The sequence below is a fragment of the Zonotrichia albicollis genome, chromosome 1 (assembly GCF_047830755.1).
Source record: "Zonotrichia albicollis isolate bZonAlb1 chromosome 1, bZonAlb1.hap1, whole genome shotgun sequence".
In the NCBI taxonomy this organism is placed as follows: domain Eukaryota; kingdom Metazoa; phylum Chordata; class Aves; order Passeriformes; family Passerellidae; genus Zonotrichia; species Zonotrichia albicollis.
This window is the reverse complement of record NC_133819.1, coordinates 109,580,118-109,607,152: the sequence shown is the minus strand read 5'-3', so window position 1 is coordinate 109,607,152 and position 27,035 is coordinate 109,580,118. Positions and strand designations below refer to the sequence as shown.

General features: G+C 40.8%; 1 long non-coding RNA gene across 2 annotated transcripts in view; it reads right to left on the bottom strand.

Annotated features, from left to right (window-relative positions):
* Positions 1 to 5,897: 5,897 nt before the first annotated feature.
* Positions 5,898 to 27,035, bottom strand: part of LOC141730655 (uncharacterized) — a 62,097-nt gene continuing 40,959 nt past the window's right edge. Inside the window, exons 2-6 of one of the 2 annotated variants that reach the window (XR_012582254.1) lie at positions 17,051 to 17,101; positions 16,410 to 16,484; positions 13,276 to 15,684; positions 6,800 to 6,923; positions 5,898 to 6,216 (exon numbers count right to left, since the gene is read on the bottom strand). This is a non-coding gene — a long non-coding RNA (uncharacterized LOC141730655). Of the gene's footprint in view, positions 6,217 to 6,799; positions 15,685 to 16,409; positions 16,485 to 17,050; positions 17,102 to 27,035 lie in introns of both variants that reach the window. The other variant, XR_012582253.1, reaches the window with a different exon arrangement.

Sequence of the window (27,035 nt, the reverse complement as noted above, 5' to 3'; positions counted from 1 at the left end):
AGTGTCTAAAGAAAGCAGAGGTTGAAAATTTGCAAAGAGATTTGGGATTGGATGTGAAAATTGAGTCTCCTTTTAATTAATTTAGAATAGCTGAATGGCGAGGCAATGATATTTCTCTAAATGTGTAGTTATAAGCTGAAAAGCTGAAAAGATACAGAGCACACATCAGGGCATTAGATCTGTAGATCACTACTCTGGAATGGTATAAAACCTGAGCTGAAAATTAAATGTCATCCCATGTTTAGTATTTGATACTGCGAAATATGGCTTTTGAGACCTGGGTAAAGAACTGAGGACTAAGTGAATACTTTGAGATCCTTCTGCTGCCATGTGAATGAGGAAGGCAAAAGAAAGGCTCATGCTGGAGTGGGTGGGGGTGCCAGAGCCTGTTCCTTGCGATGAATTGACTGGATTAGACAGTTTCCACATAAACAGATGTGGGGAAGGTTATTACTCTCTGAAAGCACTAGTGTCAGGCAGCAGCCATGTAAGAGAACTGCCAGGTTATAAGCAGAAATTTTTCTCAGCATTCAAGCTCTTTCTTTCCTAGTTTTCTGTCCTTTCCCCCTCTGAGAGATGTGATGAAATTATTAGTTGCTATGATAGGTGATAAGTGGAGAGAGATGGAAATGACACCATCTAGAAATTCAGAATGGGCTTTATTTTTTATTTCCTTCCAAAACCGCTTCTTGTTCTTCAACCCTTCCTCCCTTTTCCTCTATACAGCGGTTTCTTTCCCTCCCCTTCTCCTCTCCTCTTATGCCCTTATCAGCCACACTTCGTCCCCCTCTCCCTTTGCCTGCAGGCAAGCAGGGCCCTGCTGTCCCACCTGCACCAAGCTGCATTCCCAGCTGCCGGCTGCATGGCAAACCCCGCTCCCAGAAATGCACCCCAGGTCCTGCCCTGCCTTCTGCAGCTGTCCTCGGAGCAGCTGGGACCTGGAGGGACCAGTCTGGTTTATGGGTGACAAAAGGGCTGTGAGCAAAAGGGGAGGTAATTTCCTCACTTGGGATTCTGGCTTATTTTGGGAAGCTCAATAGCTGCATGTTTTGTTATTTTGTGATTTATTGTGTGATGTGATGCAGGGGGGAGTGCCACTTAAGCAGTACATGAAGTGGATTTTTCATTTGGAAAACAGATTCAAAATTGACAAATAAAAAACTGTGTCCCAACATTTGTGCTAGAAATACAGGAAGTTAAAAGGAAAAACAACACTAAACAAAAAATTCATCCTGGACAAAATGACCTGTGGAGCACCACTTCCATGGAGAGGGAGTTGGCAGATGCCCCTTTATCCCTTTGATGTTCACAACCAAGCAGAGACCTGGGAACAAGGAAGTGGAAATGAGTGGAAATCTTGAGATCAGATTGCAAGGACTGAGAGGACAAAGCTCCTTAGAGATGGGGGAGAAACAGTAGAAACAAAAGAGCTGTCAGATCCCACACATTGCTGGGGTAGGAGCCCATCAAGTTATTCTGTACATGCTGCCAAAGAAAGATTATTAGTAAATCCTTGCTCTAGCATAAACATCACCCAACAGGCTCTCAGGAAAAGGAGCAGATCTTAGAAAAGTACTTTTTGCCTTTTGATTGAGAGCGGAAAGGGCTATGGGTATAACAAGCACAAGCTGTTTTAATCCAGTGCTGCTTAAGAGATGATTGCTTTAAGTATAGCAATGCCTCCTGGCTGTACAGGAGTCCCTGAAATCTCTTGAATTGGCTTGAAAATGAAAGGTGACTGTTGTTCGGTGCAAGGCATTCTCCCTAAAGTCTCTCTCTGACTGTTGCAAGGAAGCAATGTGATGGCTGAAGCAAAATGTTCCAATAAACTCAGCTACCCCGGGAGTGAATCCCTGTGGCCAGCAAAACCAGCACCCAGACTGCTGTGTTGGAAGGTGAAAGCAGGTTAGATTATAAATGCAACAATAATTACAGTGTTATTGAAAACAGTTTCACTGAACATGAAAAATTCAGAGGATACAAAGCAGTCAGTAAGGCTGTGAAAGACTGCTCTGAGATGTGAGAGTGAAACAGAAAAGAAGACTGTCGCAGGAAGAATACTGGGTCTAGAAAAAGTAATGCGAAAAAGCAGCTGGTCAGCAGTTTCGGGGAGAAGATGCAGGCAGACAAAACAAAAAAGAAAAAAAGACAATCAAAGATCTGAAAGGGAAGAAGGGTTTTCCGTGTCCTTGGGGTGAATGAAGTAATCATTGTGAAACAGGCATACTAATGAAAGGCCTGGGAAATGTGTGAAAAAAGTTTCACTATGAGTAGCTGAACAAATGCTTTTTATTTATGGCCTTCTAGAAAAAACTGTCAGCATGGAGAAGGCTCAGGCTCAGGCTTGGTTGGACAGGATAGCATTAAAAGGGGTGAGCCCTGGAGGGCAAAGAGGGAGTGTGCATGGCTGTCAGGACACATGGGAAGGGCATCCTTGCCTGGGAGGGGATCCACAGTTCTGTGTCTCAGAGGCAAGGAAACATCTATGACTCCTCCTCCAGAGGAAGTGTGTGGCTTTTGCTGCTTATTTAGCTACAAAATGGATAAGGCATTACTGAGACCTGTTTGCTGTGAGCTGAGGTGCTGGTGATAGTGGTTCTGGCTTCAGGCCACCAATAACCGACCTGTGCTGCTGAGGCCAGGGGATTTACATCTTGCTGTGATGTGGCTGCCTGGCTCTTCTGCACAAGCTCCTTCTCCATTGTAGGAATAATGGACCTGTTGTTCTTAGTGGCTGTGTTGTTAGGCTTCAAGTCACTGAGAAGTGTCTGGTCCAATCTAAAGATCCTGTATTTTGTGTGCAGACACTCCTCCATTTGGAAAAAATGCAGGACTAAATATAGCAGCAGACAGGCTTGGACTGTGCTCCTTAATTCCCCGACTGGAGATCTTGGAGATTTTACAACCCCGCATCAAAATGCTGAGCTATGGTTGTACATAAGATCAAGAGTGGTTGAATTTGACAGTGCTGAAGTAAAAACCTGAAAATCTGGAGCCTGTTTGTGTGATTCCTGAGAAACAGCTGATGACTTTTCCAATTCATCTCACTGGCTAATGTATAAGCCAGGGGTGCATGGCAGTGGTGGCTGCATGTGCTGTGTGGCAGCCCCACATCAGAGGAGTGAAGTGGAGGTGCCTGACTCTCTTCTCACACTCCCCTTTCTGGGGCAGACACCCACACCTGCCTGCACACCCCAAGAGAGGTGTATGCACAAGCTGGGGCAGTGAATGGATGAGTGGAGGAAATGGGGTGCAAGGGTACATTTTGGTGAGTTGGTCTGCTTTGTAAGTGCAGCCTCACTTCATCAGCTTTCCATCTTTAAAATGGAGGGAATATAAACTCCTCTCTAATTTAAAGATAAATTAACTTTTGCTTCTGAAGCATTCAAGTGGCATATTGAGAAGCACCACAGGAGAGTCCATGAAGAGATAAATTATTTTATGTAGAGGGAAGGGATTTGGTTACTGTACAGTTAAGCAGAGGCTGGAACTAGATGGTAGGTGAAGGAATGGAACAATACACTGCACAGCTGTGCATTGGCACCATCTATTGCACTGAGTGAGGCACAGGGTTTCATCAGAAAAAATAGTATGTGGCCTTATAATGAAAGGCTTTGTTATGAGTGGAAGGGGACTAGAAAATCCTAAACCTGCCATTTCCTAACCTTTAAACAGTTGACTTTGCACCCACAATGTTCTTTCACTGTTGTTGGTTTTGCATGTAGCACAATACAAAGCAGTAAGGGCTTTTATTATTAAACAGAAGTGACAAGAGGATCTGTGGCACTGGGTTGCACAGGAATGTAGTGGAGTCAGCAGTTCAGTGCATGATTGTTTAATCCAGGATTTGGGCAGTCTGCAGGCAGTAGTCCAGCACTGCACAATCTGTGTTCATCAGCTTGCAGATTAGACAGGAGCAGTTCAGGACTTCATCCCTATATTTCCCCATCTCTCCCAATTTTTTTTCCTCACATTATACCAGTCGTACCAGTTGTAAATCGGTTCATACATGTAGGTGAAACATTTTGCTTGTACCTCAATACACTGTTCAAGAGGCAAGCAGAGTATACACTGACTTCAGCTTCCACCTTGTGCTTTGTGCTCTCTTGCAGCACCCTTTTTGTGTTAGACAAGGGTGAAATGTTAACATGAGGATAGCAAAGAAACAGGCTGACTTTTGGTGCTTAGAAGCAATAATAGATGCTCGCCTCACTATGAACTTTGTGTAACTCAAGTTTAACCTGTACATGCTTGTGTAGAATAAGAGATAGATTAGGTTTGCAGGAGAACTGAAGGTTAAAAAAAGAGAAAGACTTTAAATTTCAAAGGCATGGAGAAGAAGCCAGAGGTCTGATTGCATTGTGTCAGATGGCAGTTCTCCTCTTTGAAGCAGCCCTGATACACACAGGATATTGTAATGCTGTGGTGTTACAGCCTCTTCTATTCTGTGAACACACAGAAAATGTTTTAGAGGAGCAGGAGATCCTTGGCAAATTTTAGCCTACAGCAATATCCCCAGTTTCTCAGTCTATTATTTTATATTTTCTTTCAGGCAGTGTAAGACTAGTGCCACAGTCGGATGAAGCTGTGCCATGCTCAGCCTTCTGGTCCTGCCTCTGCATTACCTTCTTTCTGGCATCCCATCAAAAGATAAAATTACATGGGGGTTGAAATGAGAAGCCCAAGTGGGAAGACAGATCTGCTGCCCCAGTAATTTCCTGGTGGCAAGAAAAGTTTATGATGACTTAAGTCCCAGAGCTTCATTTGCTTTGTGGAATAATAATGAAAGAATTTATAAATAAATTTATACATTAATGAAGTATCCCCAGGTTATTAGGTAAATGCAAGTAAGGGGAACTGCAGGATTAGGAGTGCACAGCAAAACAGTGCAGTTGGGAGATACAGAAGGTACAGATACCTTCTGTATCTCCCAATACACCTCTCCTCCAGGACTGGGGGCAAAAACCAGCACAAAACTCCACAGTGTTCTCAATGTTATCAGAAGCCTGGTTTTAGGGTCCAAGTCAGACCCTTCCTCAAGGTGCACATTTGTTTGCATTTGGAGACATGAGGAGACCCTTATATGTTGAGGTGTGAGGACTCTGATGTATGTTGAAGTCTCTCTGCCCTCCCAAAAGAAGTGTAAGAGTAGGCCCTGAAAGGAGCAAGAATGTAATGTTATGCAGCATAAAACATTCCAAAATAGAGCTGCTCAGATTCTCTTCTGACCCCAGTTGCATATTCCCTCCCTTCCTTTTTTTGTTGATGCTTGTAAGGTCATGGCATGAGATCTGAAAACTGAATACTTCTGAAGCTTTTTTCCTTAGTTTTATGCAGTTAGTTTCATCTCCCCAAACAAGCTCTTCATGCAGCAGTGTGGGTATCTATCCTGGTGCAAGGGAGAGGGCAAGGTCACTTCTGGGGGCAGAGTTGCTGGATGTGATACTGGGCTGGGGCACAGCTGACTTAGATCAACCTCATTTACTAAGGAATTGCATCTTCATTAACTATTCTGAGTGTTTAATGTTGTTTCAGGCCTGGCAGAAGTGAGCTATATATAGCCCTTGATTACAGACTTTGCCTAAATAATTGTCTAGTCCAATGACATGCCTAGAAAACTCTATCACTCCCATGGATCCAGAATGAAAAACCCCGTAGATCTTGCCTCCAAATTCCAAAGCAGTCCTTGCAGTGTTTGCTGTTTCTTGCAAATCTTAATGCTTATAAAAAATTTGAGGCTTTTCTACTCCTCATGTGGGACCCTAAAAGGCTGCAGTATAAGTGTATGGTGGGCTTGTACTACAGGGATTGTGCAAATTAATTCCAGGGGGTTGAGAGAGTACAAGAAAAAGGAGGCAATGAAGAACTAGTGGAGGAAAGAAGACAAAATATTAATCCAAGCCATCTTTATAGATCAACCAGTATATTTACAGCTACTGTTGAGAGATGAGTTATTGAAAGATACCTGTTTTCACCCTGGCCATAGATTTCAAAAATGCATGCAAGTACAATTATCTTCACCCGAGTGGCAAACATTTGGACAGTTTTCAAATCTAAACGTTGTTTATGAATTGATTTTTGCTTCCTTAAGTTCAGCTCAACTATCCTTGCAGCATACCAAGTGCCACAACCAGCCTGATGGATCACACTGGGGTTATGCTTTACATCTGGAATCCTGCAGCACTCATCCTGGAGAGATGCTTTCAGACATCAGCACTTGGAGTGGGAAGAAAAAAAGCAGTCAGAGGAACACGTACCCTTCTTTCCTGTAAATATAAACTAAAGGCTGTGTCCTTTAAGGGCAGTGCTTTGTTACTGTGCAGATAACTCTAGGACTGCTTCTGTGTTTTCAATGTTTGTTAGTTTCATAAGCTCTGAGGGTAACGGGGACTCGACATTTTCTTCTAGGCCAAATCCGATGGTCAACTCTCAGTTTTAACTTCTGCAAACTGAATGTGAAAACTGCAGGCATTTGTCTGCATACAGGCTTTCACAATTCTGTTGGCTGCAAAATTGTTTATTATAAGGACTTTAGTCTCTGAAGAACCTGTGCTGGCTGCTGTCAGGAACAGAACGTGCATTAGATTGGTGGAGTAATCTGATAATGCAAATTCTTCATATTTCATCAAGGGAGCATTTACTCTGCAGTCCCAAATGCTTCCTGGCAAAACAGACTGGCAGCACTGATCTCTGGCAAGATGGCAATGCTCTTATTTCTTCCAGAAGGCAAGAACTAAACCACCTCCCCTCCCCTCTGGGAAAGACTATAAATAGAGGTCTGCTGGGATCCTGAACTCACATTCACAGAGGCAGCTGCCATCTGGGATTGCAGTTGACCCCCTGTCCCTTCTTCATCTTCTCTCTTTCTTCTTTGATGGTATTTGTGTGATTTTGAGGTGAGCTCATCCAGGCAATTAAAACAACTGAAAAGCAATGGTAGAAAAAGAAGAGACTGGTGCTTGCACATATTGCACATTGCTTCCTCCATATTTCTGGCTACCCCCAGAGAAGCTGACTACCTTCCACAAGACATTTTGAAGTGCTGGGCAACAAAATAAACAGCATGTGAGGTGACCTAGTATTTAAGCTTAATCTACGTCTGTGGAGTAAACTGCTGAAGAAAGGCACATATTCAAACTGGAAAACATCAATCATATACTATTTACTAACTGCAGGCACAGTTACTATTTCTGAACTGGCAAACCACAAAGAGAATGAAACCTTGTGGGTTAAATTAGTGGAAACCGAGACAGACAGCCAAACAACTAGCTCAGAACTACCAAGCTGTACTTAACTCAAGAGTCACCCTGAACTCATGAGCCTTTGCCATGTCCCTGCTTTCCTGAGAAAGTGCTGTGTTCCTGTGCAGGAGGGAGTGTGTCCTCAGGGAGGGACACAACCTAAATGAGAGCAGGAGTGCCAGTTTGGGAAATAAGCAGTGCAACAGATGCAGCCAGCTATGAACATATATCTGTTGCATAATTTTTCCCCTAAATGTTTAACCTGTTAAGAGATAGTGCCTAATGAAACTGCAGGAGGATATTTTTTAACTGACCACTACTGCATGTGTTGGAAGAAACCTTTACTAAAGATGCCCCTGGTGCCATGTATTTTGCTGGAGGGACCAAGTGACATTTGCTTTATCAAGATGCAGGAAATGCCATTTCCTGTCTGGTCAGGGGCATCAAGCCAAAATACTGGTCTCAGCTGTCAGCCAGTCAATTATTTGATTATGGATGTACAGCCAGCTTGTGTTTGTAGATCATCTTCCAGCTACACTGAAAAGATTACATATATACATTTGACAGCCAATGTGCTCTCATTTTCAACTTAAAACCATTACTTATTAACGCAGAAGACTGGCCTCACGAAAGTGAATTGTTCTCAACTTCCCTGCTGTTAAAAAAATTGATGTGCACTGATGAGTTTGCTCAGATCTTCGTTCTGTGGTTTTTGCAGAGACAAGAATCAGTTTCTTCTCAGTAAGATGCAAGAAGTAATATTTTTTCCCCTATATCCCAAAATAAATTAAGGTTTTCTGGCAGTGGTGCTCATTTCACCCCTTGGTTTTGAGAAACACTATTCATCCTGAGAAAACAACTCTCTGTCTGTTGGCTTGAGGATCCAGCTGCTTGTCATGTTAAACCATGTGGAGGATGCATCTGAGTCCATCTGTATTGCCAGGATCAGTGCCCCAGGGACTCAGCACAAAAACACTTTGATCCCTCCCAGTGACAGGGTTTTTGCTAACAAGCCTCCAGACATTTCAGTTGGTATGTCATCACCCTTGCTAAACTAGAACAGAAGGATGAAACAAAAGTATCTCCAAAGACTTTAATAACAATCAGTCGAAGGGGAATGAGTAAAACATCCCAGGTGAGGCACTTCTGTAAAAAGCATTAGCATTGGCCGTGTGATTGTAACGAGGACGGAGAGGCTTTTTTCCCCACCTTTTTCCTTTTTTCTTGTCCTTTTCTTCAGAGATGAAAGAGAGGATGGGAGCTCTGGACTGTGAATTGCAGGGAACAAAGCACTTAACATCCTTTAAATAGCTTGATAGGGTCAAAGTAAGGCAAAAAGTCTAAAACTCGTAGAAGAGAGAATGAACCTGAAAAGTCCTAATATGTTTTATACTGAGTGGTCCCCCTGCAAATTGTACCTCTTGGTGATGGCCTGATTAGTCCAAATTTTTCACACACTTAACAGCAACTACGGTACGAACCTCCTGTACACCCTGAGAGGATTTATGCTTTTAATTCCCACCATTATAGAGCTGCAAATATACCCCATTGCTTTTACCTTTTAAAATCCAGACTGCATGTGCAGTGGGCATGTGATTTGTGCCGCCAGAGTTTTCAATGAGTGCTTCAAAAAAGCAATCACCTGATGCCTCTGCACTAGGTCAATAAGTAAGAAGTTACCTAATGCCTTGTGTTGATGAAGCACTCTGGTCAGTGGTAGAGTCTGGTCTACTTTCAGGTAGAGTTGAGTTTTTTGCTAGACTGCTGAGACCTAGAGTTTTTACAATTTAAGTTCATGACTTGAGCAGAAATCAGATTGTCAACAAGGCAGTATGTGATTAGTGTCAGCAGGGCAACTTTTAATAGATCATGTAAAATGAACCCTTGTCTTAATTAACAGAAAGCATACTTTGTAGATGATTTTGTTGCTTAAAGAAAAGGAACAGTAAAGGAGAGAGAGCATGAAAATGCAAGGTTTTATCTAACATGTCCAGCCATGTTCCTCCCCCTTCTGCAAAATAATTTTTCAGAAGACAGGCAATTTGATCTGAAACCCCAACTCTGCATCCAAAGGCATGGGAAGTTTTGTCACTTAGAGAATGGAAATTTGTGCAGACAAGTAACAATCCAGCATGACCTTGTGGAGCAGAAACATTTAAGTAGCTCATCAGCTAGGCTATGATTCTTCAAACATATGGCATTAGAACCATCCATTTCTGAAAAAGAGCTACCTACAAGTCTAGGAAATCAAGGCACAGGTATCTTTTCAACAGTGTGATAGGGCTGATCAGTTCATCTTGTCAAGCACCATTCAATAGTTACCATGACTACTTATTATTAATAATGTTGCTCTATTTTGTGAGCATTAAAATATATGTAAATCAAGCTTTAGATAATTTGTCTCTAAAAAGCTGATGTTTCTGGAAATGTACCTTTCATCTTGTTTCCAAGATTTTTGAAAAATTATTTTGTTCTTTTTAAACAGCAAACAAGAAACCAAGCCACATACCTCTTTCCTCCTCATCCTCACCAAAATATTTTTTCCTCTTTAACAGCACTAAAATATTTCTGTCTCTCTTCTTGTTGAAATATGGAACTGCAGAAGAGATAAAATTTCTTGAAGCACTTACTCATCCTTGCCATGCAGGGCAAAAGGAGTCCATATTTCTCCTGACACTCACAGTTTTTGGCTCCTCTGTGGTCTCATTAACATTCCTTTTTTCATCCAGAGCATCTCTGTGTTTTCAAGCTGGGTAATGTTTGCATTACAGTTAAAACAACCCAGAAAAGTTGGATTGCTTGTATCATGTATTTCTTAGTGAATGGCACCCTAAGAAACATTTTCCTGCCAGAGCTCCCAGCTGTCCTCTTGACAGAAACACTTGTGGCAATGAGTGCAAATAGCTCAGTAAGTGGTTCTAGGGTAAACGTGAAAACTCTCTCCCATGCCAAAGGGAGATTTCTCAGGAGCATTTCACAATGTCACTCTCCACAAACATCAAGCCATGCCTGATGGCAACCAGGCTGACATTGCCTCAGTATTCCTCTACTCCTGAGAGTACTTTGACAGAATGTTTAGTTGCGGGTTTTCTTTTCTCTTTCATTTAATGGCAGCTTTGCAAGGTTCATTTATGTTAGCTAAGTAGCAATGTCTGGTGTGTTAGCCAGTCTTTCCTGCATTGGCAAAGCAGGGATGTAACTGGCTCTACTACTGTGCTTATGGCACACCCTGATCAGAATTTGCTTCCTCGTGGTTTTATTTTGTACTATTACTCGGCAATATGGGTAGGTATCAATCTTGTCAAGATTCCTGAACACATTGTATCATCCTTACCCGTCCTTTTGAGCTGTAAAGCAAAACAGCATCATTATATACTGCCCTCCTACATAAGTCTGGTGATTCAACTTCAGGAAACATCTGAAATATATTGATCACATTGCTGAGCTATCCAAAATTGTTTTACAACTAAAGAAGAAAAAAAACTGTACCTGAGAAGTCAGATTCATGTCTCAAATGACCTTCAAAAAGTTCCTGGTGACATGCAGTCATAAAGAAGAGATGGATAGTTAATTTTTCCTTGCAGGGGCACCTCATCCTTGGGCGTGAGTTGAACGATACCCACTCACTCATAGACTCCTGAGCTCATTTTCAAAGGTTATGGACGGATTTTTTAGCTCCCTCCTGCTTGTTCTATCCTAGTGTCACAACCATCAAACAGCTCTGGCACAAGTAAAAAGCAAGAGCCAAGGGGATTCCTCTCCCCTGTCTCTCTAATTCAGGTAAATTAATGGATGCCCTTTACCTTTTGATTTGTACCCTGAAGAGACACCTTGGAGTTTGCTCAGTATTAGCTGAGGAACACTTGCCTATTGTCCTGTTCTTCAAGTTGAATGATAGGCATTTGGTTTCCTTCTTTCAGTGCATGAAGCAGAACTTGGTAGCTTACTGCCTGTCTGTGAAGTTTTTCAGCAGTAAGTCACTGCTTCCTTCCTTAGATTCTGAGTAGTGCTGCTGTTTCTGATCATGATTTTGCAGGAATCAAACATTTTTTTTTTAATTGACTATTCTGGAGACAGAGCATCCTTTGGTAACAGTTGTGTTTATAGACAGTAGCTGAGTCAACTGAAATACCAAACAATAATAACTGCAGAGAATTTGTATTTAACTAAGATTTCCAATTTTATGTAAGCCAGAAAAGACTTTTTCTTTTTCTTTTTTCTTTCCCCAGAAGTACTGTGCATGTTCTCATTCTATGTCTATCCCTGAGAGAATCTAAATTTACTCTTTCCTAGCTTTTGAGAAACCCACAGCAAGACATCAGCTATTGGTGGGTAGGAAAGCTCTGAAATGAGGGAAGAGACAGAAGCTTACAAAAGAAAGTTCCGTGTCTGTATTCACTTGTTTGCAATAGCAGTCTGCAGCATCCTGGGGGTGCTCTGGCAGAGCTGAGCATAGGAAGGGCACTGCGCTGGGGGTAGGCTGGCTGTGAGTCAGATGTGCGATGAATTGCATGAGAGCCACAAAATTCATTACACATTTCTTACTCTGACTGCGCCATCATCACACGACTGGCATTGCTATGTGCCTTCCCAATGGGAACGTGGCTGTGTCTCCCAGGGCAAAGCTCAGCAGTCCTTGTGTGTGTGTGTGGGGCTGTGCATGGGAGGAACCAGGCCCTTGCACATGTCCTTTGGTTCCACATGGCCTTTGTGAGGAACTGTAACACCGGCATGTGCCAGCTTCAGCTTTGAGACTCCTTTCTTCCGCCGCAGCGGTGCGAGGGCAGACCTTCATTTACACAGAAACCTCCGTGAGCAGCAGGCACTAACTTTTATAATGGAAGTGCCTGCAGACAAGAAAAAAGGAGTTCTGCTTTTATGCTTTTTTGTAACCTAGGCTTTATACCTCAAAGGCCTTCTCCTGCCGATAAGAACAAAACCCTTACACGCAAATGGCTATTTCTACCGCCGTCCCCAGAGGTGACATCTCCTGTGTCTGCTCCTGGCTCGGGATGCACAGGCTACTGAGAACTCGTCATCACCATGAGAAGTGCAAAAGCTTCCTCAACCTGTCAAGCTGGCTGCCTGCCTGGGAGGACATGCTGATGGGAAGGCTCTTCAGAAGAAAGATTCTAAGTGTCAAACTTTTTCTTCTTTTTGGTAACAGCTCAATCTAACTGAAAAAACTGTAATTATTACAGATTTTGCAAACATCATTACATATTTCTGAACTTATCAAAAGCTGCATTTTTTTTCTTTTACATTTTTTCTTTTTTAATTTTGATTTTTTTCCCCTTTACTTCATTTTCCTTTTTCTTTCTTTTTCTTTTTAAATTTTGATTTTTTTCCCCTTTACTTCCTTTTCCTTTTTCTTTCTTTTTGTTTTTCTTTCTCCTTTTGGCTATTTTTTCTTTTCTTTTTTTTTCTTCTTTTTTCTTTTATCTTTTTTGTTTTTGTTTTTCTTTCTTCTTTTTTCTTTTCTTCAAGGCAAAGCTGGTTGTGTTCTTCTTACTCTCAAGTTACATTAGGACAGTGGCCCAAAATTCAACACCCTTCTTTTTTTTTTTAGGCACTTGGTTCCAAATCTTTTGTTTTACAGATTCTAGAGCCTTATTTGTTTATTCTGCTTTAATTCTGCTGGTATAAGCTCTTCCTTTCCCAAGAATGTGGACATAGATATATGAGATAAAGGTCCTACACAAGTTTTGAATGTATCTCTAGTGGCATATCTAACTACAGATGAATCCTGTATTAAGTAGTTTGTGGTGGTAGCAGCAGAAAGGCCTAAGGGATAGGGCAAGGATATCAAGGTTGTAGCTGTTCTGTTGGAATTTTTCTAGCAGAACCACCTCAAATACAGGATATGAAAGTTATGGCGATGTAGAGTGCTTCACCTTGAGCAACTCCAGCAAAACACAGAACTCAAGGCTGTTGCAGCTCTGAGCACTGTAGAATGACAGGTTTGATGTGCTGCAGCAATTCCACCTTCCATGAGGACACTGTTGGTTGTTCCCAAGAGCACAGCAATACTCACCTGAAATATCAGTGATGATAACCTCAGTCACAGCATGAAGTTAATGAGAGCAGGTGGAGTCAGAGAAATACTGATGTCAATTTATAATTGAAGTTGGATCCAAATACAGAAAGTTATTCCTATATGCTGGAAATACCAATCACATTGCAATTATAAATAAAAGAAATATAAATAAATTAAAGAGGTGTTGGTTGTCAATGGCACAGGTGCAGACAGGGAAAGATTTATAACGGATTTACTTTCTTGCCCATAAGGGAACTGCTCTATTGGTATGACAGATTTAATTGCATTCAGATTGGAGAAACTGTGCTGGTTTTAGTCTATTATAACTAAAGAGCCTGTTATACTAGTGTAGATGAAGACTTGAGGTTAAGATATGCTGAGGGACAGAACACCACTTGTATTCTCTCTGTAGTTAACAGAAAACATACACAGAAATGAAATCCTCTGCATTAATAATTTCCATTAATTTACTATGTCAAGTGCAGAATAGAAAGTCATTATATTTCCACTGTACATCACTCTAGTGTAAAAAGTTCATAAACCATTAGGATAATGATTTCTGCCATTAGTTGTCAGTAATGTGTGAAAAGATTTTGTTATCATCCATTTACATTAATTTCAACATGCATGCATTTCGTCAGGAATGCAGACTTTCTGAAGCGATTGCTTCCCATTGATTAATGTAGCCAGAAGTTTCCTGATTTGCCAAATGTCACGGAACACTTTATTAATGGTGCCTGTTATGTGTATAAAGCTTTGCATCAGAAGAGGTTTCATCTATAAATTAGTACAGCTTAGAAACATTAAGTTAAACAAGAAAATATTTCTAGTGTGGTTGCTGTGTTGGGGACTCACTCCTAATGCACACCAGTAGTGATCCTTTGCCTTGGGATGAGTGAAAAGTGTGACTCTTAGTGGCTGAGTTTATGCAGTCTCTAAGGCAAAGAACCATTTGGATAAAAGTGATCCATCTGTATGCAATATAAATTTGAAATGATGTTGATCTTCTTCTCTTCTTCTGAGAAGGAACAAGCCCTGCCACGCTTGCATCCATTCAGGGCTGGATGTCAAAATCCACAGGTAAACTTCAGTCCAGGTGTAAGGAGATGATGTGCACATAGCTCACCATCTTCTCCTTTTAAAATAGCGCCTCTCTGACAAAACTGGTTTTTGCTGGGAATTTTTGATTCTTTAACATTAAAATTTTTCAAGGGAACAAGAAGGATTTTCCGGAAAGAACAAGGATAAGATTCTTATCTTTGGATAAGAAATAACCCTACAGTAGAACAAGGACCAGAGATTTAAATTTTCAGGGTTTGACTTCTCAATTCGAATCAGTAACACAAACCTCTGCACCAGCTGTGTTGTGACAGTGTCAGCTCAGGCCTTCCTGCAGCTCTGTTTTGTAGAGTTTGACTGAGACTCAACCTGATCCCCCGTAAGTGGAAACCCTCATTTTCAGTTATTGAGGCCTCTTTTTCATCCCAGTTTGAAATGTTTTCTTTCTCCCCTAACTGAGAAAGAAAAAAAAGTTTTACTGTCTTTAATTTGAGGCAGTAAAAACATTTTCTGTTTACTCAATAAAGTGATTTGAAAGCAGCAATGCATGCCTCTACTCCTTTTGTTTTCTCTTTCTATGAACATTCAAGTGAAAAGGATTTTGTCCTCCATGTTTGTAGAAAAACAATTTTAGCAATTTATTTTAAAGTGCCCTTGGAAACCAAATACTATATTTTGCCAAGGTAAGCACTGTTGCTCAAGGAGTTTGAATATGCACTCATCTGGGTAATAGGAACGACACCATGTGACTAATAAAATCAATGTCAGCTAAGTAATGTGGTTCAAACTGGAAATGTTTTCGATCACTCCAGGGGCATGTTTTTCTCCTGACTGGAGAATAAAATAGAACTAGTCTAACAGTAGACATTTTCCTGTGGAAAAAGTTAATTTATATAAAGCAGGATATTAATAGATCTGAGTAGCTCACCATGAAGACAGCATCTCTGATTTGATGCTATCTTAACTTTGTCAAAGTAACATTAGCCCTTGCCTTCATATAAAGTGTTCAATTAAGCCAATTTCTGCCCTTAGTCCTGACACAGCTTGTTGTTAAAATGCACTTTGAGTATTGAAAGGCAGACTAACCTGTCATTAGACATAGCTAGGAAGAGATCTGGCATAATTATATACTTTCTTATTGCTGAAGTGATTGCTCAATATTAGACCTGCAAATTGCCGGCAAACCATGAGGCATTGGGGCACTGCAAATGTGGAAAGGCAGCCTGAAGGAGTAACACTGATAGAGTGAAGGAGTTCAAAAGCTTCTTCAAAGTCAGGTGAGGGTATTTCATACCCAGGCTTAGATGACACCGTGTGCAATGTGGCTGAAGAAGAGACATTCCTGACCTGTACCAAGGTAAGAGAAACAAGTTAGCAGCTTTGATTCACTGGGAATCATCTGGAAATATTTTTTCTTCAGAATATAGGGGTTTTCTCATTTCTACTCATCCCTCCTGCTTGGAAAATACACTAATTTCAGTCCAATTCCTCCATTTAAGGGCTGTAGTTTTTATTCCCATGAAAGCAGATGGAGGGAAAATCTCTAGTGTGTAGAAAATAAAGCAAGCTGTCCAATTAAATCACCACACTGATTCCTAATTCCGCTGTGGCCTGTCTGAGAAGGCCATTAGGAACAAAAAACCTCTCTGAGGAACATTTTTCTGGCACTTCACACTCATGAGGAAGGTATCTGCAGGCATCCAGGCATGCAGAGTGCCTGGAAAGGGGGGAGACACTTAGCAAACTGAAGTTCTGCAGCACGCTGCAGCATTTCCTTGCAATGGTAAGGAAGAATAGAAATGATTAAATAGAGCAAGCAATCCCAAGCAGGAACTGCCGTGATTAGGGTGAGACCTGAGAAGACACTCGGAATCAGATCCCCACCTCTTTGGTGCCTATCACTTACACAGAGCTGTGGGGTGCCCAGCAGGCAGGCAGGCAGCTGTGGGGCACAGGCAGGCACCTGAGGGGCAGAGGCAGAGAGCCATGGGGTGCAGGCAGGCTCTCCATGGTAGGCAAATTAAACACTCCTTTGCAACTGCTTTGAATAGGGCAAAATAGTATTTACTTACCTTACTACAAGGCTGCAGTAAATGTCTTCAATACATAATATTATACAGGCAATTAATAGACAAACATCTCTGTATCTAGAAATGTGGTAGAATTCAAGTTAATCCCACTGGTACAGAGCAATAACACTAACCTTATTACTTCATATCCAAAGGCAGTAGGTTCACTACAGAGCTTTCATATCTAGCAGTGAAATTCCAGGCAGTTATAGCTTTTAATTTTAAGGTAAACACTGATAGATCCATCATTTGGAAATAGCCAGTTGCAAAGTGAAAATAGAGAAACAAAATACTGTGGATAAAATGTGGTGCTTGTGTGCTGCCTTGTATCACATATAGCAGGACGCTGTTTCAGAATCTATGAGATTTGGCAACAAAAAGGAAGATTATGGAGGTGCACATTTGTTTTACGGGGAAATGCACTCCAGAGCTGTGTACAGAGTAGGAAGCCAAGCCAGTGAATTTCTGCACCAAAGTCAACCAATAAGCTGATTGACAGTGTTTGTTGATAACAACCACAGTCTTTCTGTTACACCCAGCCAAAGCAATCAAAACTCAGTAACCATGAAGGGACAGTATGAGTAAGATCTACAGTTAATGGACGAACAACAGCAGCCATTCAAGCTTAAAGAGAGCTTGCTCACCAGAATTTGAATGTTCCTTCTGCTCCTGGTAGCAACAGAAGTGGTTTCTTCCTGCAGCATAAGAGACAATCCTCAGGATACTGGTAGAGAGTGTATGTTATTCCTAGGGCTGTTTTACTGTGTTTCAGCTTGTTTTCTTGGCAGCATTACAGAGTGTAATTCTGTGAGACATGAATACGATTCATACTAGCCAAACTGACCTTTGAAATTGGGAGTAGGCAAATACATCAGAAGAAATTCAAGCTCTAACAAATAAGCTGATAAAATGAATGAATTATATTTATAGAGCCTGCCAGTCTATTAAGAGGTCACTTTGACAGCCCTGGAGGTCTAAATGTGAGCGTTTTCATTCTCTCCTGCATACCTGAGCAGCCATTCATACATATTTAGTAACCAGGTGCATTATCACTATTTTGACTCTTCATGAAATAGCTCTCAGATAAATCTCTTTGTAGAATGCATTGTGTGGTACAGAAAACTATGTTTTTGTGGGTCTGAGTGCTCATGAAGTTCCTGAAAACCTTAACAAGACTAGCCAAGACAAAGAGGGGGAGAGATGAAGAAGATTATGGCATATGTCTAAAACACCTAGAGCTGACCTTGACAAAGGGCTGGACAAGGACCTGTTTTGAGCAGGCAGCAACCCCCTTTCCAGCAGCTCCTGCCAACCAACACATCCCTGGATCTGTACAAGCACATGGGAGGAACCCAGCTGAGCAGATGTGGCAGTGAGTGGGATAGGTGTAGGACATGACTGCCAGCATAGGGTGAAGTAAACTTCCACCAAAAGATCATTAGAGTGTCACCACTTTAAAAGTTTTCATTATTTAGTGACTGTAGGCAGTTTCAGCAACAAGATTTGAAAGACCCACACCCTAGCTCAGGTTTGTTTTGTGTGAAATTGTAGACTCCAGAAGTGCTGGAGGAAATTTAAATCATCTCTTAGCTGGACTATTTTTCTAATCAAGGGATCCTTGACATGAGTTGAGAACCTGACCTGCCATGATCCTGGAGCCCATAGCTCCCTGTACAGTGACAGACTGTTCTTCCAAGCGCCCCAGGAATAATCTGTGCCAGTAGTGGGTTTGCAACCTCAGTTTTCAGTTAGGCATTTAGAAAAATTGGCACATGCAGTTTGTATACTTCTGAAACTGTGGCTTCACTCCATAGCTGTATTTGATTTCTGTATATGAGCACTTAAAGCATTTTGGAATCTCTCTCTAGAAGAGAAAAGCAGTTTAATATGAAAATCTGTTTCCTTTTTTTTATTCCTAACAGCAAGGTAAATAAGAAGTGCTGAGAATTGCATGCGACTGGAAGATTTGAGGTTTGCTTAGAGCCATTTCAGTGGTTATTTTGAACTTTCATAGCAAAACAATATCATTTCCTTTCTTCACATTCATAACTTACCAACATGTTTACATTTTCAGCTGAACATTTCCATTCTTGGCTGTGCTGAAAGGTGATACTCTGTTTACTGGATATAATACTGAGCAAAATCCCTTCAACCTTTTGAATTACCTCCGGCTGAAAAGTATAATCCATTATCCAAATGTTCTCCCAGTGTTTTTTTAGTAGAATAATATAGCACAACTAGTTGAAGATAAAAGCTTGGCCTGTATATAGCAATTGCTAAGGATTTCTTTGGCAGGAGATGAAGGAAGAAGGTTTAAAATAAGACCACCTCTGTGTGTGCTCAATGAGTGTTTTGCTTAGATTGTAACACTGTGCAAAGCACCATTTGCAACCCTCTCTACAAAAATTTCCTCTGCCTGTGTGGATAAGAGGCTGGTACTGAGACCACCATGTTCAAATTGCCATTAGCAAAGAATAAACACTATGAAGATGTAAAGCCAGAGTCCTTTAATATAATTTAAAGGAAAAAGAAACAAACAACACACCCCCCCCAAAAAAAAGCAAAAAAACCAAGCCCCTCTCTGAAAAAAACCCTCAAGCCAAAAAACAACAAACCAACTAAATAAAACATTACTTTAATAAATGTGAATTTAGATATTAATGTGCGTATTGATAGAAACACAGCATGTGTGTGTGCATGTACACACATCCACACTTGCAGAAGCTCACCCTTCCTCTATTAAAAAAATAAAAAGTAATAATTTAAATTCCTTCAGCACTCTGATCTCCATTATTCTTCATATTAAATTGACTGTCTTTCATTGTGAGGCTACAGCCATGTGTACAGATAATTAGTCTCCATGCAAATATTGGTTAGTCAAAGAGGGGACATTGCTTATTTCCTGGAAGATATGAGCTTTAGTGCACTACTGCATAATAATTTCTTATTATGCAGAACTTGTGTATAACTCATTATTACTTTTTTTCTTTTCAATAAAAATAATAAAACATAAACTGCTTCATGTCTTTTTAGCTGCATTTTTAGCTGTGCAATGTAACATGATCATTTGAACTCAGTAGCATTTTTTGCTTCTGCCTAAACATTTTGTCGAAAATTAGAGAATCAAGAGATCATCCCATCTATCCTTTTACCCACAGTAGTCAACTGTACATTAGCTGACAGATGCCAATCTCTTTTGGGAGGCTTCCCAGGAAATCTATCCCTGTGCACTGCTATATTTACCACTAGAAAGTTTTTCCCTGACATCTATGCCTAATCCCTTGTGTTGCAAGCTGGGTCTATTAATATACACTTTCACTCTTTTTTCTACCCTGCACCCTTTTTGTTACACATTACCTAAAAATGTATAGAGTGTTTCATCAGAACCTTTACAATCAGAAGAAAATTGCCATTTTCTTGCAGATTTTGCTCCTGTTCAAAGTGCAATAAGCTTTATTTTTTGTTGCTTGTTTTTGGTCAGCAGATATTATATTATTCACGCAAACAAAACATATTTCCACATTCTTTTCTGCAAAACTCCCATGCTTCCAGAAGTTTGCCAGGTGTATTTACGCAAGTCAGTGCTTCTGTGTGTCCCTAAGACCATTTTGTCTGTTTGTGTTTCCAATTTGTCAGAATTTTTGTTCTCTCTTCCCTTTCTCTCTTTCCGTGTTGATGTACCCTGTAGATTTAGGAATCATTATCCTTTCCACCATCCAGCCCATTAACAACCACATGGAAAGCTAGTGGACACAAGACAGATCCTTACAGAACACCATATTGGTGCCATTAGCAACTCCCCTGCTTGTAGTTCAGCCGGTTTTGTGCTCACAGTCTTATTTGCAACTTTATCTGCTCCTAATGGTTTTGAACCTGTCTCAGCCTGCTGGTTACCTTCTGTGGGTGTACAACATGGACCCCAGTCTGGAGCTGGGATTGGAACCTCCCCTAACAGACGGACAGTACTACTACTGCAGCTGTATGAATTCGTCAGAGAGTCATTAAGGTTGGAAAGGCTCCCAAAAGCATCATGCCCACCCTTTGATGCCAACCATTGAGTCTGCAGTCATGTTGGTGCCGATAGTGACTGGGAGAATCAGGTAAATGTCACCAGCTACCCCTTCTGAATTAACACTTAGATTCATCACAAGAGGAGGTCAAGTGCTAGTAGTTTTCATGGAAGTCTGAGGTTTAATTGAGAAGTTTTAATCCAGTTTTTGTTGGTATCCCAAGGTCCTGCAGTTACAATTTTCCATTTGTGCATCTACATCTCTGAATGAAGGTGATGTGAAACATGCCTCCTCTGCCTGGGGTTGTTTGTAACTACTCTGGGAAGAAGGACACAGCTAGATTAGTGCTTTATCTACCATAAAAGCCTGTGTTCTGTGAGGGGAGAGACACCACTGGGATTTCTGCCTGCTCACAGGTGGAGAACATAATCTCAACCTACCACATACACAAAGCCACTTCACAGATGTAAAGGACACTGAGGTTTGTGTGCCCCCTTGCCTGTTAAAAAAAAAAAAGAGACAGTAGAGTGGTTCTGTTTACTTTTTCATGGCAGAGCTGCATTAAAGTTCATGTACTCCCTGAAGGTCAGAAAGACTTGCTTGAATCCAGAGCACTCTGGGTCTTCTCTTGTGTGCACATGACACATGATCAGGCTTGACACAACACAAAGGGTCATGGACTGAGCAAAGACTGCAAGTCTGTTGGCCTGTCAGTCTCTAGTGATGGCCACCTGTGAGACTGACCTGTCCAAAAGCCACTCCTCCCTGTGACTGTGACTGTGACTGTGAGATTATCTAGAGCCTGGATAGCTAGATGTTATTCTTCCTGTCTTCCTTCTTGTAACTCCCAATGGTAATCTCTTATCTAAATATTATACAACGAAAAAAACCCAGGAGATTGGCAATGGTAAAATGAATAACAAAGTTATTGACAGTAATTATTCTGCAATTTATCTGTAGTCCACAGCCTCACTTCATCCGATGTTTATTTTTTCTGATCCAACCTTTTGCTCATTTGTTTTCTTACTTGAGTAAAAACATCCTTAATGACTTTTTCTTGTCCACAAAAAGAAAGTTCTTTAGCAGAAAAAAAAGGCTGACCAGAGAACAGCTTTCACTGGCATATTTGTTGTGAGTGCTTCATTCTTTGTAACATATGTGGGAATAATACGTAAAGCAATACATGATAGGATCTCCTACAACAGCAAAGGATGCAAGTTCTATGATACATAGGAAAAATAAATAGACAGTGCACTGTAAAATACCAATTTGCCACAATGTGTCAGGGTGAGCTCCATAAAACAGCTGGGACAAATCTAGCAGCTGTTAATGGGTACTGATGATACACTAGGACATGAAGCTCAATAGGAAAAGAGCTGTGGAGTGAAACAGCTGAAATTCCTAATGTAGACACCATGACCAAAGAGATGAAGCAAAAAATGAGGAAAGATATTAAATCTAAAAAAAGAATAACTGAGTTTAAATTGTTGCAGCATACAGTGAGGCTTTTACTGCTCTGGATGACAGAATGTCTTCTTGCAGTCACTTCATTAAAGTGACTGCAAATACACAGCAGCCCAGCACTATTTAAGGACATGTTCAAATCATCCCAGGCTATTTAGTTTAGATTTCAAGCACCTGTCCTGAAATCAGGAAATTCAAAATAATGCCACCACAATAGAGTTTCAGGTACGTAGTCAAGAAAACGAAAGGGGAAATGAAGACACGCAATGCATTCAGTACTGGGAACATGAAACCAATTTCCTGAAAAAATAAAAACACACAAAAACAAGCACTCCATATAAATCTTCTACCTCTATTTCTATTTTCTGTTCCAGAGAGGCTTATATTTCCTTCACAAGCATAACCTCTGAGCATTTTTCCATATTGCCTAAGCAACATGTCTACCATCTTTCATCTAATTCTTTTGTTCTTCTGCAGAGAAGCATGGACAGTGGTGTCTCTTCTTTATGTTTGGTTTCAAAAGGATTTTTGATTCATTTTTTACATGCAAGCTACTCTAAAATTCCTAGGGGAGAATGAAAGTGCTGGGATTCATGATTGTCTGTAGCTCATTGGAAAACCTATTTATGTAAGCTTCTGAAAAAGTACTGTTCATTGAGGAACACACACACACACCCTCCCCCAAAACCAATAAGAATTGCTCTTGTATATTTTATCAAGCTGCATTAATAAAAGCCTTATACTTTTGGGGGCAGGTGAGTATCTCCTACACCCATTCCCTGGGAATGGAGGGAGAGAATTGCAGAGGTTTGTGAAGAATGGGATGTGAGGGGAGTTTGTAATGCACCAATGGCCACTTTCTCCCTTATGCTTAATACTCGTGCTTTTCTTCTCAGGTTGCTGCTACCTCAGGCCTAAAGGCAGAGATGATGACACTGCAGTGAGAAGGAAGAGCTCACATTTTCCCTATAGCAGACTCGTTTAGCTTGTCTCTATTTGCTAATCATCTTCTGCAGCCATAATAGCCAATGAGAGGAGTAGCAAGAAGTGTGAGAAAGGTGCAAATGGGAAATGAGAATAACCAGGTGCTTAAGGCACTCTGACCAGCTGTACAAAATCAGCATTTCCAGCCCAAGAATCAAGGAGGGAGAGGTGGGCCTGGGATATGCTTGGAATCTGGAATGAGAAGTAGCTGCTGTCTCCAAGTTTTTAGATGGAGAAGGGCGTGTTCTGGAGAGTTTGTGTGCTGAAATCACTCGAGCTCCCCGCTCATAAATGCTAAAACAAGAACTCCCCCAGCTGTTCAATCCAGCCACCTTGGAGGGCTGGATAGCTAAAAGCTTCATGAGCTTCTCCATCCTGCAGCATGCCATGAAGTTGAACAGGCTTGCTAAGCTTTATCTCACCATTTACGTTGCATATACCCGGCTTCTCCCTGCCACATTTCTTTGTTTCTACTGAGCTGGCAGGAAATGGAAAATCTGTGTACGATTCTTGCATGTTTTCACAGCTGCCTAGTCACAAGTATGACGAAGTGTAATAAAGTTCTCATAAGGACTAATCCTTGCTGTGACAATATGCAGTAGCCAACTTGTGTTTGTTCTGCAGTTGCCACTGCAGTCATTTATTTCTCCATGAAAGGTGGGTCTTCTGAGGGTACTATAGGAGCACCTGTTTCATCAGGGCTGAGGGATGCACTCAAACACCTATCAAACACACATAAGGGAAGGCTGATGTGGAAAGTTATGTGTGCTTTAAAGGGAAGAGTCTAAACTCAATGTTAAACAGTGCTGAGCAAGGCCTGTTCCAATCTCATTTTCATATTTACACTTAGTATTTAGCCATAAAATACTGCAGCTTACAACTGCTTAACTGGTTGTGTTGGCACCATTTTGGAGTCCTGGCATTAATAGTTTATGCAACATTAAAGTTAACTATTGGAAGTATTTTTAAAGAAGCAAGCATTCATGTGCTATAAAGCACATGATGGAGAACCTAATCAGCTGGTATGTGTTTTTCTTATGATGTGCAAGTCTAACCTAACATTGCAAGTTTGAAAGCTGAGAATTCCTCTGTCAGAAAGTTTACAGTGGGCCCACAATGCCTTTCTGCATTTTCATTCCCAGTTAAAAGGTGTAATTATTCCTTTGTAACTTTCAAAACTAAAAATGAACATTGCTGTGAGCTCACGCAGACAGAAAAGCTCTTTAATATCCTTGCCTCAGCCATGCAGACTGCTCCTGTTGTTATCACCAAGTTTCACACAGCTTTTGTCATCACACTTTTCTGTCTGTCATCAAAGAAAGTGTAAGTTTTGGTCCTTTTATTCAGCAACTGTAGATGCTAGATCTTAGCTGCGATTTAGAAAACTCTCTGTTCTTCTTTTTGAGAGCAAAAAATTCCTGCTGATACGAAAGTAAATTTATAGAATTAGAGGAAATATTTAATACTGGAAGGTAATAAAAGAAAGAGAAAGAAGCTAGGAATTTTAGAGCTCTAGTAGGAATATAATTTTTCATGTGATACTTAATATAATCCCCCTCTTCAGTCCCTTGTCTTCCCTACAGGCTTTACTTGCTTGATCTGAAGGGAATCAATACACAAAATTGTCCTTGTATCATGAACTGTTACTGGCCTTCCCTCTTGCATTTCTACCTCTGTCCAAAAACCTCTCCTGATTATGTTGCTCCATAAGGAATGGTCCAGGAAGTGATAGCCAAGGCTCAGGTGTGAAGGAAAAACAACACCAGCAAAAAAGCAGACAGGCCCACTGCAATGGTTTCCCCGATAGCTTGTTTCGTACATTTTCCTCTGCAATACCTTCACTTGAGGAAAGCTTCATAACAGTGTGACTTAGCAACTCCTCTTCATGTTTTGTGGTTTTTTCCTTCCATTTTTTCCTAGGAATCATGTCTGTTGATAATGGCAGCTAGATAAAAACCTTGGAAATTATCTTTCCTCTTTTTAAAAGGAGCACGTAGCTCATAGGGAGCTGTACATATAAAGAGGTTCTCAGAGAGCTGTACATATACAGAGGCTCACCAGTCATTCTGGTATGAATCATTCTCTAAAGACCTACAGTTTCAAATTAGTTGGGCCAATTAATTGAATCATTTGAAGAAGCAAGTAGATCTTTGCACCCAAATGCCTTGAAGTTGCATTTTAAAATTGGTGACTAGTCCTGCAAAGGAAACATCTTCTTATTCTCCTTTCCTTTTGTTTTGACAGATTGGATGTGTTTGCTTTTTCCCTAACTGATTACTCTTTGAAATACAATATGTTGTTATCATCAGTGTGAAATACTGTGAACAGATCTGAAAATCACTACTAGCTTGAGAAAGGAGTCAGATTTTGTATCTGCATTTCTGTAAATCCAGGTTTGTATATCCTCATCACCTGCACTGACACCCAAAGGGACACCTTTACCAGTGTAGATTAGGTCACTGTCAATCAAAGCCAAGCCCACCTGGAATGGGAACAGGGTTTAATGGATGTGAAGGGTCTGCAAAACTTTTGATTATAAGGAAAGCAAGAGAAATGCACCCTGCCTTCAGACTTGTGAAGACTTTGTGTCTTAAAAGCTTTTGAGAAATCAAAATGCCAGAAAAGTTCTTTTGCACATTTAATCCAGTCCTGTTAACTAGGAATTTTGCTTTGAAAATGTAGACCAGGTCTTAGAAATGTAGATCAGAGGTCTTCTGCACCCTAAATAATTAATTTTCTGTCTGTTTACTTTCTACAGTCATTGTGAAGTGGCCTCTGTGAAGGAAGCATCATGGAAAGAACCTTGCAGTTTACTAGAATAGGGGTGATTTACGTGCAAGTACAGAGAGTGAGGAGGGACAAAGAAGGCAAAATGAGTCTTTGACACCTAAGAAGTGATGGCAGGTATGTGATGAGTGGCACGTCACATAATAAATCCTAAGAAACACCTGTTAGCATCGTAAATTGAGTGGAAGAGCTACGTGTTGGGCTGAGCTGGTGCATAATTAGAACCCTGGAATGTATTTGTGCAGCTTGCAGCAGGAGTCCAGAAATATGTGGACTTGGCAAAAGCCACCAGTAGCGTCAAATAATTATGAAATTCTTGAAAGCCCCAGGTAAATAACCTCTTCAGAATTGGCAGGCATCAATGGGTCATTCTGTTCTTTCCTTCTTTATATGGTGAGCTGTTGTAAATCCCCAGTGGAAAATCCAGCGAGGCAGACAGGGGAGAATGCAATCAGCAATCCAAGCAATAAGAACAAAAAGAAGAATCGCACTTACAAATTTTCCTACCAATGCCACAGACCTTTCCAATTCCAATCTGATAGAAAGGATTTAGCTGAGTAGCTTGGCTGGGTGAAGTGGAGTTTTTACAAGTCTAACACAAAGGACCAATACATATGATTTGGCGGCATGTAAGCTCTAACAATAATATTCAGCAGATTCAATTCCTTAATCATTGTGACCATAAGAACCAAGTGTTTGTAATGTTCTCAGTACATGCAGAGAGTAATTACATTGGATTTTAATAAGACTTGCTGTGAATTGTTGACCAATGATTCACTATGGGGGAAAAATTAATCAAATTTTAATGTGAAAAGTTATTGTTAATTAAAAGTTGTATGAAAAACAGCGAAAAACAGCCATAAAAAGTAGTTAAGGTGTACAGATTTGAAATTAATAAAAGGGCATATAAAGAAAAGGAAGACATTTTTGAACTGGATTATATGCCTACAGGTTATATGCCTAAAAACAACAATCCACATGCAAATTGGCTTCTCCAGCTATTAAAAATCTGCCTCAGGAACATGAGCATCCTATGAGAGATGATAGCTTGCACCCATGGCTGTAGAGATAGGAGTGGGCTGTGGGATCAGTGGATGGGTTGGACTCAGGAAAGACATTTACTATCACACTTTCTATATATTGGCCTCTGCAAAGCTTACAAAGAAAATCTCCACCACATATGCCACTGACTTCACCCATGTTTCTATCCCCTATCAGACTTTGCTTTCCAGTCCCTACAACATCCTTTTTACTGGGCCCTTAAAACACTCTCCAGTCATGCAGAAGCTGGAGAGAAAATGCCAGAAAGAAACTCGGGCACAGATCCCAGAAGTGACTTAAGTCTTTTTTATGGTTCTCAATGAAAAATTTTGATCCTCAGGGC